General features: G+C 33.6%; 1 protein-coding gene across 5 annotated transcripts in view; it reads right to left on the bottom strand.

Annotated features, from left to right (window-relative positions):
• Nucleotides 1–15110, bottom strand: part of LOC106881850 (uncharacterized) — a 696991-nt gene that overhangs the window by 29148 nt on the left and 652733 nt on the right. The gene's annotated exons all lie outside the window — the stretch shown is intronic.

The following is a 15110-nucleotide window of genomic DNA, read 5'->3' as shown; positions in this document are numbered from 1 at the left end:
TACTGTTCATCATTTTGCGGTCGATAAGCACTGGAGTTGATGTAATCGACTATCCCCCTGCCCCCACATTGCAGGCCTTGTGCTTACAATAGAAAGGAATATCATTGTTTTGTTGTTGATGATGTTGTTATGTCACAATGCAAAGGTTGGCTTCCCAATGTTTTGTAATGATATGTTTTCGTATGAATATTTCTTTACAAAATTGGATGACTTTTTCTGCCGTATTAATTTGAAACTTATTCAGACTAGCAGTTTGTTTTATGAAAGCTGTTCATGTAAATCATATAAGTACACTTTTCTGGTTAATATTTAACACGAACTATAGATGAGAAAATCTCCTTCTAACAAAAGATTTCGAAGTTGTACAGTTCACATACTCCCACAAGAAAATCAGAAAATGAAAACTTTAAAACACCCAGGATACTGTAAACTACAATTGCAATAATTTAAAGCGCATAAAAATGAATCAATATTCTGTAGCTTTTGATACGAACAATTTTAACCACTTGCTTAACAATACCATCAAAACTCAGCTTAGCACTCGCATTTAACATAATATAATTAAAAAAACTCCAATGTATAATTAAATTCAACGCGGGGCAACAAAAGTGACGGGGATTATCACATTCCCAAGTGTGCTTGTCGTTTAGGGCCGAAAATAATGCACTACTATATTTAATAGATGAGGAATTATGTACATTATTTACATTATTTACATTTGATGGATGTTGTACCTCATCTTGTTTGTTGTTAACACAAGGTTAGTTTGAAGCACTGTTAGTTGTGTTTACCAATATTTTGCCAATGTATTTCAACACAGTATAAGATAATTTACGTCATTTGTGACTAAGGGGAGAGCAAAGGTCAAGAAGAATACATACTCCCCTTCTTATAGACTCGTATATCTGTACATGTCCAGTGTAAAACAATGGTGAACCACAGAGATATTTGCAATGATATTGACTATTTTCTATTTTCAGCAGATTATGAGCGGATGGTAAAAGTGAGAACACAAGAGGCAATATATGATAAGGTAAGAAATTTGAAGGGTTTTGAATACCATATTTTTTTTAGATTGCAGTTGTTCCACCGAGGATTAAAAGACACAATCGGAATGGAAAAGCATTGCGGCGTCAAAATCCCAACTGTTACAATCGTGACAGCAAAATTACTAGGGGATTTTCTGTTACAACTCAGAGACAAAAAAAAAAAAAAAAAAAACAGCCGAGTGAGAGCTGGGGAAACATGGCAGATGTATCCAGATCTATCACCAAAAGCAGATAAACTATTGATACACAACGTTTATACCAATGAGCTCTCTCTCTTTTTCTCCTCTCTCTCTTTTTCTCCTCTCTCTCTTTCTCTCTCTCTCTCTCTCTCTCTCTCTCTCTCTCTCTATATATATATATATATATATATATATATATATATATATATATATATATAAGACAGTACACCTAGCAGTCAGATGTTAGTGAATATGACTTGGTAAAGTCTCACATACTTTAGATAATTGTTTTAGGTGGCAAATTACTTGGGAGTATATATATACGCTCCCTCAGCTTTGACCCATTTGACTTGGCGGGATTGAAAGAAGATTGCCCCAGCAGCCAGCTCATTCTGATCTAGGGCTTGGTTGAGAAGGCCAGCCAAAAAGGAATTCCATTGTATGGAAGATAGTATGGCGATGGATCTTAGTTGAACGACGGTGAAGATACTATTGTTGAAGTAACTAAATTGCTTGCTATTCAATTCGTGTAATTCTCCGGCAAAAATTAGTGCCACAGCGTCACATGGTCGTAGCTTTCTAAGTGCTTGTACACTCCCCCAGCTAAATTTCTACACGGTTCCCGTCTAAGCAGTTCATTCTCATATAATTTCACTCGAAGATATAGAAACGGAACATTTTCACATGACGCCATGCATTACAAGCGATCCTGGAACCTTGTCGTTACAAAGTTGATCTTACCACGAACGTTTTGTTGTTCATCTACCTAAACTACCAGGCTCATTGAGATAGTGTTAGGCAACTATAGAGGATAGACATGTGTATATTGAATGAAATTCTTACGTAGAAATAGTGTGGAATAATGTGACAAATTTGGACAATGGGATTAAATATAGAAATTATCGATCAGCTTCTACATCATTTCTATCTCCAGTTAGAGTATCGGCCATTGTAGAGCATTCAACATATATCTATAAATGAATTAACACACATATTTGTATTAGTAGACTAGGAAAACCAAATGGATAGTTGGTTCATATAAAGTAGAATAGTTAAGGAAGACACTAATAGACAAAGGTATAGTAGTTTTGTTTTCATACGTTATGTACCAGGTAGTTCTCCACATTTCATTAGTCTCATTGCATTTAGTTAAATATTTCTACAAAATGTATCGTAAATTGTTCAATGATGGGTTTGTTTCGTTCAAAATGCAATCAATCTAGAAGTATTCCGCATTCCTAATTAACCCCAGTATACTTTCTTCTAGATATTATTGGCAATATATTCAATTCGCTCGAAACGTTTCCTAACATACGATGCAAAACCTCTACACAATTTAACCCCTGTTATACTGGAACCATTTACGTGTCATTTCTGCAAAACTTCTATAAAACTGGAATATTATAACATGAATAGGTACTGTCAAACTGAATCTTTTACCAGCGATCAACAGCAACACATACCAGAAGATATTACTACAATGAAATATATTCTAAACAGTCAATAAATTGCAAACTTTCGTTAAAAAATCAAATTAATTTCTTTACATAGAAATAAAATTCAGCATTTCTGAAGCGACTTAAATTCCTGCATGTCAGCCAAAACAGGCATTCTTCAGATTATTGAAAGGAATCCAACTTTTGTATAGTCGTCGTGTTCCAATTGTCAATACATCTCTACATTCTACACAAATTTTATTCTGTAACATTTTCAAAACAGATATACAGTACTCCAAACATCCTCTATTTTTCCTGCGTTTCGTTTAGACTGAGATCACATGCGCAAAGTGTACGTGAGCAGTAATTATTTCACGTGTTGTCATACGTGCGGAGAAAACTAATACAATTTACTAGGTCTAATCAAAACTGGTTTTAATCCACAGTGAAAACAATATTTTTTTTGTTATGGGATGCATGTACCATTTTCTCATTTATTGGGTTATAAACTTGCAACATTCTACCTATGGAGTTATTTTAAATGATCAAAATACTAAAGCAATTTTTATATCTGCGGTTCCCTTTGATATTTTACTTCTAGAGAGTATATTTATTAAATTATTTATTGTTGTATAAAATTTAAACATTGAAAATTTCAAGGAGGTAACCTACAGTTAAAAATATAAAATTAATTGAAAATAATGTAAACAGTGATTTGTGAGGAAAAGTAAGTTTGCCATTTATTGAGCATTAACAACCATGGCATGTAAAATGAAATATGCATCAGTGATGTTAAAAAGTGATACTCTTGTTTTATTACATATATTTAGAATATTTTTGGTCGTTATTTTATTCCAATTATCTATAATATACTCCATTTTAACATACTTTGAAGAGCAAAATTCAATTGAGAATTTATTTCTTTTTTTCTGCTACATTTTCCCTGGCTTGCTTCTAGTTTAAAGTTTCACATTAACGAATGCTTTAATTATCCGAAATTGGGGCAGAAGAGAGGACATTGAATCGATAAGTTGTAAAATTGCATTATAAATATCGATAAAACTCAAATTGTTGTAACAGATAATGGTAGTAAATCTCGTAGAAAATATCAATTGAGAGTGCAAAGCCTGGCTGAGTGGTTAACAATTTTGCTCCTTAGTCATTTCCTTTGAAAAGGATGTTAGTGCGAGTCACTTTGAGAAAATGGTATGCGTTTGTATGTATATAAGTATTCATGTACATACGTGTGTGTGCTTCTATGTATGCATCTATGTATGTATTAATTTACTTATATTAGCATCTCAGTTATATTGAGAGGTAGAGAGAGAGAGAGAGAGAGAGAGAAAGAAGAGAGAGAGAAAGAAAGAGAGAGAGAGAAAGAGTGTCATAGAGTTACACATACTGCATGTATTTATGTACGTATAATTACTGTGAGTGAGTAATCAAAAAGTGACCACTATTCAAAATATGATGTGGTTAGTCACGTTCTGTTTCGTACTTTCAATCTGACAAATTTAACTTTCTTCCAATACGAAGATGATAGGGTCATTATCAGAAAAGTGGAAAGCTAATATAATGGCTTAAAACTTGGGAATACCATGACACAACATTGCAAAAGGAGAACGACTGCTACCGTTAAAATAACAGAGGAATAAAAAATAAACTTTATGTCTAAAATGATATAAATTGTTTTAATTTGATAAGGTGCTATGAAGATTTCAGTTTCATTATAAGTTTCAGAGCCCACCTGGCCCTAATGAACGCGTTTCATTAAAATAACTACTTCATTAATTTTAAAGTCAAACTGATAACACTTTTCAAGTAAATGCTAAAAATTATTTTCAATAGTATTTCGATGGTTTTCCTTCCATTTACATGTTATCTGTTGTCTGTATAACGCCTTGCATATAATCTATTAGAATTCATTAATTTAATACCTCCCACCTTGACAAACACGATTGGGAGGAAATGTCAATGATGCTAAATTAACATACATAGCACTGGATACAGCAGCACATGCCTGCTTGTCAGGAATAAATCTAAACTTTAGAAGAATTGTAGACATTGAACATTTAAAGATTGTGTACATGAAATTTTCATGAATAGCCTTGATTATTTGGGAGGATACGACATTACTTAAAATAACCTGAATAATTTTTTTTTAAATATCTGGTGTCAGAAAAGTAGATGTTGAGGGATGGCCGTTATTTTTCATGAGAATTTGGCAAGACACTGTCTTTTGCATATCCGACATCGAAAGTATTTAATGCAACTTACGATAATTTTTTTATGAGACATGAAACCTGAAATTTTAGTGGAAGGTGCTAGTCGATTACGTTGTTCTCTGTGCGCAACAAATTCGACCTCAAAGGTATGATTTCAAAACGTAAATAGTCACAAGAAATGCTACTAAGCATCATTGTTCTTTTGTTCGGCGCAGTAACGGTTCTATCAGCTCACCACCCCTACTAACGCTTATAATTATACCTATATATTCTTTAGTATATACAGTATAAATGTAGCAAGGAATCTTATATATATACACATACAGGTATGCAACTTATTTGATACTTCAGCATAAGAATATTAGCATAGTGGTAAAATGTGACTTGTTCAAAGGAATTGATGCGGTTTATTAGTTTCTTAGTTCTACTTTCGATCACATATTAATGTGGATGGATCATATTACTAAGAAGATGTACATAAAATTATTGTATTCCTGTGGAACGAATAGGTCTTAATGGATCTGATATGCAACTGACTATCACAAACAATAAGGGGGGATTGTTGTAGCAGTAGCAGCGGTAGGTGTACAACGAAACAGTCTCTTTAGGAGTTAATTATCGGAGAATGTTGGTGGTTGATTATTTAATAATCAGTGAAATGATAATTTGCATTTAATTTTGGTTAACTACTTTTGTACAAAGTTACAGGCCTACAATTTTGAAATGCTCACACCTGATAGATGAAAGTATCATTCTAGTATGAGTTTTATTATAAAGTTGTCAGTAGCTCCTTCGATGAAATTAAAGATGAAACAAAAGTTTCTTAAAGCGTTCGTAATATACAGAGTAATGAAAGGAGATTGACGTAATAAAATATGTCCCGACGAACTATTTTAACGTTATATCTTAACATGAACATATTTCAAGAATAATAATAGCTATTTCGAAGAAGTAATTAAGAAAATTCGTCGAAAGAGATTTTCAACATTTCCTCTTGAGCAGCGATACATAAACAGAATTCATAAAGACAATACTTTAGGAGATATATATCATACATATTTGCACCAACACACTATCAAAGAATGTTGCCAACAATTATAAAAGCCTGTAAATATCTCATAGAAATATCTTTCTACGAAACATTAATCCGAATGGTCATCATTAATTTTCTTTCTCAAAAAGGAGAACAATTATTACGCAGTTTACTGACTAATAAAACAATACACTCAGTTGACGACATACCAATTAATAAAGTAATACGTAAAATATGATTGTGTTAAATGTATCGAATTCCGGAGTGAAATATTCGCACGGAGATATGTCTATACTTATCTGAGTGCAGCAAAATGAAAATATCAACTTCTCAATGTTCATTATCGAGCTGTGCAGCAAAACCTAAATGTTAAGACATTTTATGCATATGGCAAATCATAAAATGATTTACCGAATACTCGCAATAAGTTATAGAGAATTATAAGCCTAAATTTTATATTTTAGAAAATAATACCGGAGCACACAACCTAATGACTTTTCATTTCCCTATAATCATGATACAAGTACTGCTAATTCTCTTTCGCAGATAACCCATCTCAGCTAACGAATGATGGAGCTGGTGAGGAAGGTCAAAATCTCTCTGAATTAATAAAGCACTGTTCATAACAGTGTAGAGTTATCACTTGTCAATTCAATATTGCCACAGTCCGTCTGGTTTCAAGTTTTGTTCTGTTACTATTCTTAGAAAGTCTTGTACTTGTAAATGTTTAGGATTATCCATAAGTTGATCTCTTAGTATGAAACATTGTAAGTATAATACTTTACTAGTATATGAGCTTCTCTACGCGTGTTAATAGTCTTTCAATTCTAAAACTCAAAACCACTGATGCAGTATCTGAACAATCATTGACAAATATAACAACATTGTAATACATATAATATATATATAAAATAAGTAGAAACAACAGTAGGTGATGATACCTTTTCAGAACTGAATAACACATTGAAATGCGCTTTTAAAGATCTAACAAATTTTAATGTGAAACTGGCACAATCAGAGACACCATCGGACTGGCTTACCGTGGTGGAAGTCAATTTCATTCACAAGAATAATTAAATAGCCACTCTAAATACTAGAGACAGACATAGAATAGAAAAAAACAACGTTTCCGGAAGAGCACAAATTATGTTACAAAGTCTCATACGAACGAATAATGCTGCAAAATCACATACGAACAAAAAGAATGCGACGGTAAAAGATCTGAGCATGACATAAATTGACTGCAATCGTATGTTGACAGTTTTCCTGGCCAAAAACGTCCACATATAAATAGCATTCAATTTTGAAAATACAAGCAGAATACGGATTTATGAAAATATAAATCGTTTACCCTTTAGAAAAGAAATATTCTATTGGGTCTCTCAGTCGTCAATTCTTTTCTCTCTAATAGGGTTACCTTTAAGCAACAGATTACACTCAAGTGAACTCTGAACGAAATGCTCTGTTAGAACAATCAACTATGTTTGTGTGCTGAAGATAATAAAATTCGAAATATAACTCCTGGCAGTACATGAATTTACCAGAAACAGTTTTATGATATTCTAATAAGAACAATATGTCGAGGCCATCTTGAAGTGTGTGCAGTATAACTATTACGTTAGTGCATTAATATTTTGCTATCATCGCCAAATACATATAAATACGTAACAATGAATGAACTACTACAAAGCACACGAAAGAAATTATTAAGAAAGAATATTATAGACTCTTTATAATAATGTCTAAAACAGAGCTAATTCTAAAATTTAACAGGCAAACAAATTTTAGATGCTCCTGTAATATGTTAACGGCTAATGTTCTAAACAAACTAACAAGACTACTAAGAAAAAACACAGAGTAATGACGACATTTAGACTACACAACATAAGATCTAGCAAAATGATTGTATTTACATCACGTAAATGGAGGTTGGAGCCTTATGCAACTCGAAAATATAATTCATTCGCTGTAAGGCTACTAAAAGTATCTCGTAAAAGTGATAGAAAATTAATAGGAATACCTACGATACATCAATACAAAAATTGTTTTCTGGCTTAAAAAGAAGCAACAAATCAAAACAAAGCCAGAAACGACAGATTATGGAAACAAGAACAATGATCAACAGAAATTGGGAAGAGGCTAAAAGCTAAAACAAATATCGTGCTCTAGATTGTCATGCGAAAAGTGAAAGGAAAATTGACCATATCAACTTAAAGGCTATTATGTAGAGAAAAGGAAACTGGAAACAGTGGAGGTAAAGAAATAACAATAGCAACGCTAGCGGTGAAATATAGGAGTCAAACTTCAGGTTTAAGGATTTTTGATTGCTACATAAGTGCATTGACTTGTGTCCTTCTTAGGAATTATCAAAAAACGTGATCAAACAATATATAATAACTGAAGAATTTGTAGAGTTGTAGAGATAGCAATAGCTACATGATCCCTGATGATTAGTCTTACCCAACACACCTAACACACACACACACACACACACACACACACACACACACACACACACACACACACACACACACACATACATATATATATATATATATATATATATATATATATATATATATATATATATATATATATATATATATATATATATATATATATATATATATATATATATATATGGGCAACAAAACGTGTACAACAAAAAATACGAAGTACGAGTACATGGAATATGAACTATTTTTTCTAACAACGAAAGACACAAATGGAAATTAAGACAAACAGCATAAAGAACGACCTTTTATCAGTTGATAGCTGTTTTTCTACTATCGTATTCTCGTATTTCAAACATTTAACAACAATATATGCTATCGATTAAACAGTTGCTCCCGCAAAGCAAATTAAATAAAAGGAGCAAATTTGATATCACAAACGGACAGAGAAAATAAAGAGGAAGGGCTGTTAGGCCTAATCAATGTTGTGGTGGCGAACGCATAAATCAAGCTTGGACAGGAGACAGACAAGAACACGTCTTCATTGTTTCAGCTACAACGGAGAGAAAGAAAGAAACAGAAGTTAGGAGAAGAGAGAAAGATAGCCGATGGTCACGTAGGAGCCACGTGAGCAAGGGGTAGGAATATGGGAGAGGAGAGGAAGTAAAAGTATGACAGAGAATCAGAGAAAACCGAAAGTGTATAAAGTTCGTATACAATGCGCAACAGAATTATTAAGATAATTCCTACTTGGAAGAGGATGAGTTGCGTACAATCATATAATAATATAAATAATATATATATATATATATACATATATATATATATGCATATATACGTACGTATATGTACAAAATTACATCTATACGAATAATATATATATATATATATATATATATATATATATATATATATATATCCATATATACATACGTATATGTACAAACTTACATCTATACGTATATAATATATATATATATATATATATATATATATATATATATATATATATATATATATATATATATATATATATATATATGTATATATATATATGCATAAATACATACGTATATGTACATACTTACATCTATACATATAATATATATATATATATATATATATATATATATATATATATATATATATATATATGGGGGGGGCACAGGACGTCACGAAACGTGTACAACAAAAATATACGAAGTACATATATACACACATATATACAGAGAGAGAGAGAGAGAGAGAGATGAAGAGAGAGAGAGAGAGAGATGAAGAGTGAGAGAGAGAGAGAGAGAGAGAGAGAGAGAGAGAGAGAGAGAGAGAGAGAGAATGGGGGAAATGAAGATGATGTATGTGTGCGAAATTCGTAATGCAGCTTAAAGCAAGTTAAATAATTGAAACACAAGACAAATATAATAATTACTTCGATCGCAGAAGTAAAAACTTAATAAATCTATGTCTATTTAGATTAAGGCCTGTCTATGTTTCACCCGCCTCCAACACTGTTTACTGTCATATTCTGCGAATTCAGCCAAACAGGAAGCAGGTATCTTAGTGTCTGCGTAAACTTGAGGCTACCTGGATCCCATGAGTTGTAATGTTTTCAACAAATTTGGACTTGTGCAGTTTTTCTAATAGACCTCAATTTTTGTTCACAATTTAACGTCGTCCTAATCCCAGTATCTCCATCAGAAATGTATTACGATTGTCTTCTTCGGCTTCTTCAAGCTTTCTGTCAGAAATATTTTATATACACCCAGTTGAGAAGACGAAGATACTTCGTATTTAGGAATTAATATATCTTTACTTTCATAATTAATGGACTTGCATATTTTTCACACTAGCCATATGTTTCCTAGCCTTTCCATCGCCTTCACTTCAGTACAAGTGAACCGTGTGTTACTTTAACTCGCAGAGTCTAATTGATCCTGACTTCAAAAAATACACCACCCACTTCCTGAAATTCAGTTATATACGAATCCTTATGCTACAGGCTGTTATGACAAGGCAATTACATTTGCTGACACAAAGGATATTCTCCGTAGCTATGATCTATCACACTTTGGAATCTGAGGTAGCAAAAGCAATATAGTCACGACTATATATTTAGGGAAATTATTCACATCCTCTTCTAAATACTAGAAACTCTTGTGGCGTTTACTAACAAGCTTGAAAAATTAGGGCCTACGCAAGGCACCTGACTATCTGAATGGTTTCCTTCTGGATCATACAATGATTATCTCACAGGTAGTTTTATAGAATTCGTGGATATTTTTGCAGAGCCATTGAGTTGTTGTTGGAGGTCAAATCAGCTTGCAGCATATTCCGACAATTTGCGAACCAGCTTACGCAAGCCATGTATCAATGTCACTACGAATATGTCTGGCCGTGATGGTATTACATATGTTCTCCATATAGTGCAGCGCATAAGTATGAATACATTTGTTGTACAAGAGTTCTCCCAGATTCACACTGGAGTCGCTGATTTTAGCAGAGCATTTGTACTTCCCTATCAAGTAAACATGAAAAAAATCTGAATATGATTTATTATGTATGGTCATAGGGTCAGTTGGACAATAAGAACAACGGTGATGACAACAACAACGACAACAACAACAATAGTTTCAAACTTTGGAACGACGCCAGCCGTTTCGGGAAGGAGATAAATAATAATAATAATAATAATAATAATAATAATAATAATAATAATAATAATAACAACAACAACAACAACAACAGCAACAACAGCAACATTTACAACAGCAACAACAACTGCAACAACATCAATAACACAGGAAGTAACACCAGCCAGCCAGCCAACCAACCCACCACACTCGGATCCTGTGACTAGTGAACATAGCTAGTCACAAAAACAACGATAAAAACACCTTAGCTATAGGAGTAAGGACAAAAGCAACGTATTGAGTTTTCATATGCTGAATTTGTCCACCGAAGATTTCAAGTTAGCAATGGACTCTCTGAGAAGTCATTTGGCATTATAGAAAGAGTAGTTACATCTCTTTCAAATCACACCTTACACCGCAGAATAAGGACAGTTAAGATAGTGTAGTTCTCTATGCGGCTGCCCATGTGAAACTGGTGCCACCCATGCCCAAAATAGGCCGCTGTAACCTCTGCGTCTCAGAGAGGCCTATGGCAATTTACAAAGGTCGAACTTGGCGTCCCAAAGCCTTGGTCGGCAGCCAAATTGGAGCTGGTATTGTATTTAGGGTAGCCCTTTACATGAAAATCTCAGATAAACACATCCAAGGAGCAAATCCTGTAAAATCATTCTCATTATTTGCAATATTGACAATTTCAACCCAAATGACGTCACGCACGGGATGACTACTCTTGATGTCCAAGACACCAAATCTACCGCACCTGGCAGGTGCCCCTCAGAGGGCAGTAGATTGGAAGATCAGATTCCATCCAGTCGTAGTCCTTTAACTGGTCGAATTATGCAACATGCTCGCAAACGCCAGTGGTCTGTTTATATGAACAAAAAGGCGATTAAGTGCTGTGAGCAAGGCTTGGTAGACAACGACAAAGAGAAATATTGAGCTGTGGGAAAAAAATTATTAGAACTTTGGAAATTGCTGTGTATGTTCCAGATTACTGAAAATGGGCTCATGAATCACACAAGAATAGTACTGAATAGAGGCTTTCTCAATGAATGCCAAATTCAGACAATCAGGAAAATCCTCCGTAGTGATAATAACCTTGAAGTGGATAATGTAGGTGTAGAACAGCGAATGCGTAAGCAAGGAGAAGATGTAATTGAGGAACGGTCGGCCAATCAATATAATGTGGGGACAACTGAATTACGAGAAGATATGACTCAGAATTAGAGAAAGCTCTGGATAAAACTCGATGCTATAATAGTTACAAGAACAGAGAGCAAGCCGGTGAATTTGAGAAGCTTCGACTGCTACAATGTGAAACGCGTGACCCAAAAAGTTGATGAGATTCTGAAATACATTTTAACAAAAGATCGAACTGAGGGTAGGGACTTGATCAGATCTGTTTCAATTTTAGTAGGTGAACTGGTTGGAATGAAAAAGAGGAAATCAGAGGGCAGAATGAGGAAATCAGAGGGCATGATGGAAGCGGAGAACTGAGGGCAATATTAACACTTTGCGTTAAGACTTGCGTCGCATAGAAGAATGGGCTAAAAGATGTAACGGAAACAAGGGACTTGGTCAGATCCGCTTCAATTTTAGTAGGTGAAGTGTTTGGAAAGAAATAGAGGAAAGCAGACGGATATTAAAACATTACGTAAATATTTGCGCTGCATAGAAGAATGGTCCAAAGGGCTATGGAAAAATGCTAAAAAGGTGCAAGGGCATATCTAAGACATAAATCCCAGATAGGAAAGAGGGTTCAAAACAGTTATCGAAACACTAAAACATCGTGTGCGAGCAACATCAATTTTGTGATAGGTTTACTTTAACAGGAGGGAGAAAACAAAATTTGTGGCCGACGTTATTCGAACTAAAAGCATTAAAATCATCCATTTCTACTATCAAAAGCGTTTCTTCAATCGGAGCGGAGTGATTTATTTGATGGGCATGTAAGAAATAAGAAAATTGATGACGTAATTTGGAATGTTGAAGACAGGAACTGGCGTGGAAGCGTAGTTGAGGAAAGCATGCCAGATGCGCTGATAAAATATAGTTGGTAAACGAAGTAGAAAATTACGATGAATATGTTGATGCGCAGATGGCTTTTACCATTATGAAAGCAAATATATGAAAGCGGTATCAGATAGGTAGTAATAAGAAATGTAACTGAACCATACTTTTTCCATGGTTACGGACTGAAAGAATATAACAAATTTCTGTGAAACATATTGATAAATCTAAATGAGTGTATTTCAACATATGATGTAACAATGTGATTGCCTGCTATTGTAAGACAAATAGAAAAGAAACGTTGCTTGATATCTCCGACTAGTTCCGGGTGGATACCTTGTGTAAAATCTCTTAACTGTGAACATTGTGGAAAAAGATATGCTAATATGTATATATGATATATTCAATGTGTGATGGACACAAAAAAGCGTCTGAAAATGAGGAAATATACGAAAAGCCAATTAAAGATCGATAAGATAGTCTGAATAAGTGGAAGATGTAGAACGACTAATTCATAGACTGTGAGGATCGATAAAAGGAAGGTGTATGAATCACGTTTTGTCCAGAAATCTTCAAGATCTCGAAGAAAATGCTATGTCTGTTAGAAACTGCATTTCAACATCGGACAGTACAGTTAGCCTATTTACAGTGTCTAACAAATTTGACAATTATTCTTAACAAGCTAAGGAACGACATTTACTCAGGAAAAATAAATCTTTTTTCATGAGAAATTTAAACTTTATGGAAAGTACAATTATCAACTAGATTTTCTGTAAGAATATCTATAGAGAAATCGGGATGACATTTGAAAATTAGAAAATTTCTTTGACAGAAATGAAGCAGGAAACATCATTACTGAAATGGATCTAGATAATGCCTCGAATATTAAATCCTGAAATGAGTGTATCTCGGATTACTAGCAGATGACAAAAGCAAAATTGTTTAAATACAAGACGTCCTTGGTAAACTATCATTTTGTACAACCTTTGATTAAAATGCAAATGGATTTGCCAGTAATTTACAAGCGATGTATAACCCCTTATAAAATAGTGAAGAGGAAACACTGAGAGGCAAAATGAAGAATTTAAGAATAAAAATAAAAAGCCGATGATAACAATATTTACACTCCACAGGAATAGGCAACCGTAATCCATTGTAATCCGTTTATACTAGAAAAAGCAGAGAGTAAGCGACAAAGAGAGAGAGAGAGAAACAAGGGTTTACTAATATAAATTCTGAAGTTCTAGAGAAAACATTACCCAGTCATTCTTCAAGAGATGATAATTAGTGATATAATTAGTGTTAATGAGATCAAATTAAAATAAATAGTGACATGAAGCGAAAAAGAAACAAAACTTCCAAGTAAATTTTCTCCATTCAGTGTGTTTTAAAAATGCATGCGATAATGTGTCACACGTCTAGATGAGTTTGTTTAAAGAGAGGACTCTTGAAGGAAGAGATGAAGGAAATTATTACAGCGTCATAGAAAATAAACTGAAACGTAAATTAGATTCAGAGAATGATATATAGCATTTTAGAATGTACGATAATAGAAATGATATTATAGCTCATCTTGCATCAGAGGAACTACAGTTAGACCCAAATCAGTACAAATGCTTAGGTATGCTAATACTGTTGCTATAAGATTTTTGTAAGAGGTTTCGTTGTGCATGCACAGAAAACGATAAAACAAGTTTATGGAGCTTTTTTATATAAACTGGAAGGAGAAGATTGAAATAAAGTCCGGACAGTAAAGATGGTGATAAAATTGTTGAGTCTGTAATTAGAGTGTCATGATCATCTGATACTGTAATCAAGAAGCAGAGTATTATACCAAGCTGAGGTATGAAATTTCGGAAACAAGACATTAGACAATTCATGTACCTGCCGGTTATTTTTGAGCCTTCCTAAAAAGAAGTCTGAAAACCAGTCTGAAATTAAACTTTGTGAAGATTGATCTTAAATTGTTGAGGTTAAATATTGTGCAGAAATCATCTTTATTTCTACAAAACACCCAAAGATGTCTTCAATACGAAAGTAGAAAGAGTATTGTTTAAGTGCATAAAGGCCCTAAACTGCAAGAGATTAAAATTAGTTG

Source organism: Octopus bimaculoides, chromosome 1 (genome assembly GCF_046866305.1).
Source record: "Octopus bimaculoides isolate indiv1 chromosome 1, ASM4686630v1, whole genome shotgun sequence".
Classification (NCBI taxonomy): domain Eukaryota; kingdom Metazoa; phylum Mollusca; class Cephalopoda; order Octopoda; family Octopodidae; genus Octopus; species Octopus bimaculoides.
This window is presented reverse-complemented; position numbering and strand designations above follow the sequence as displayed.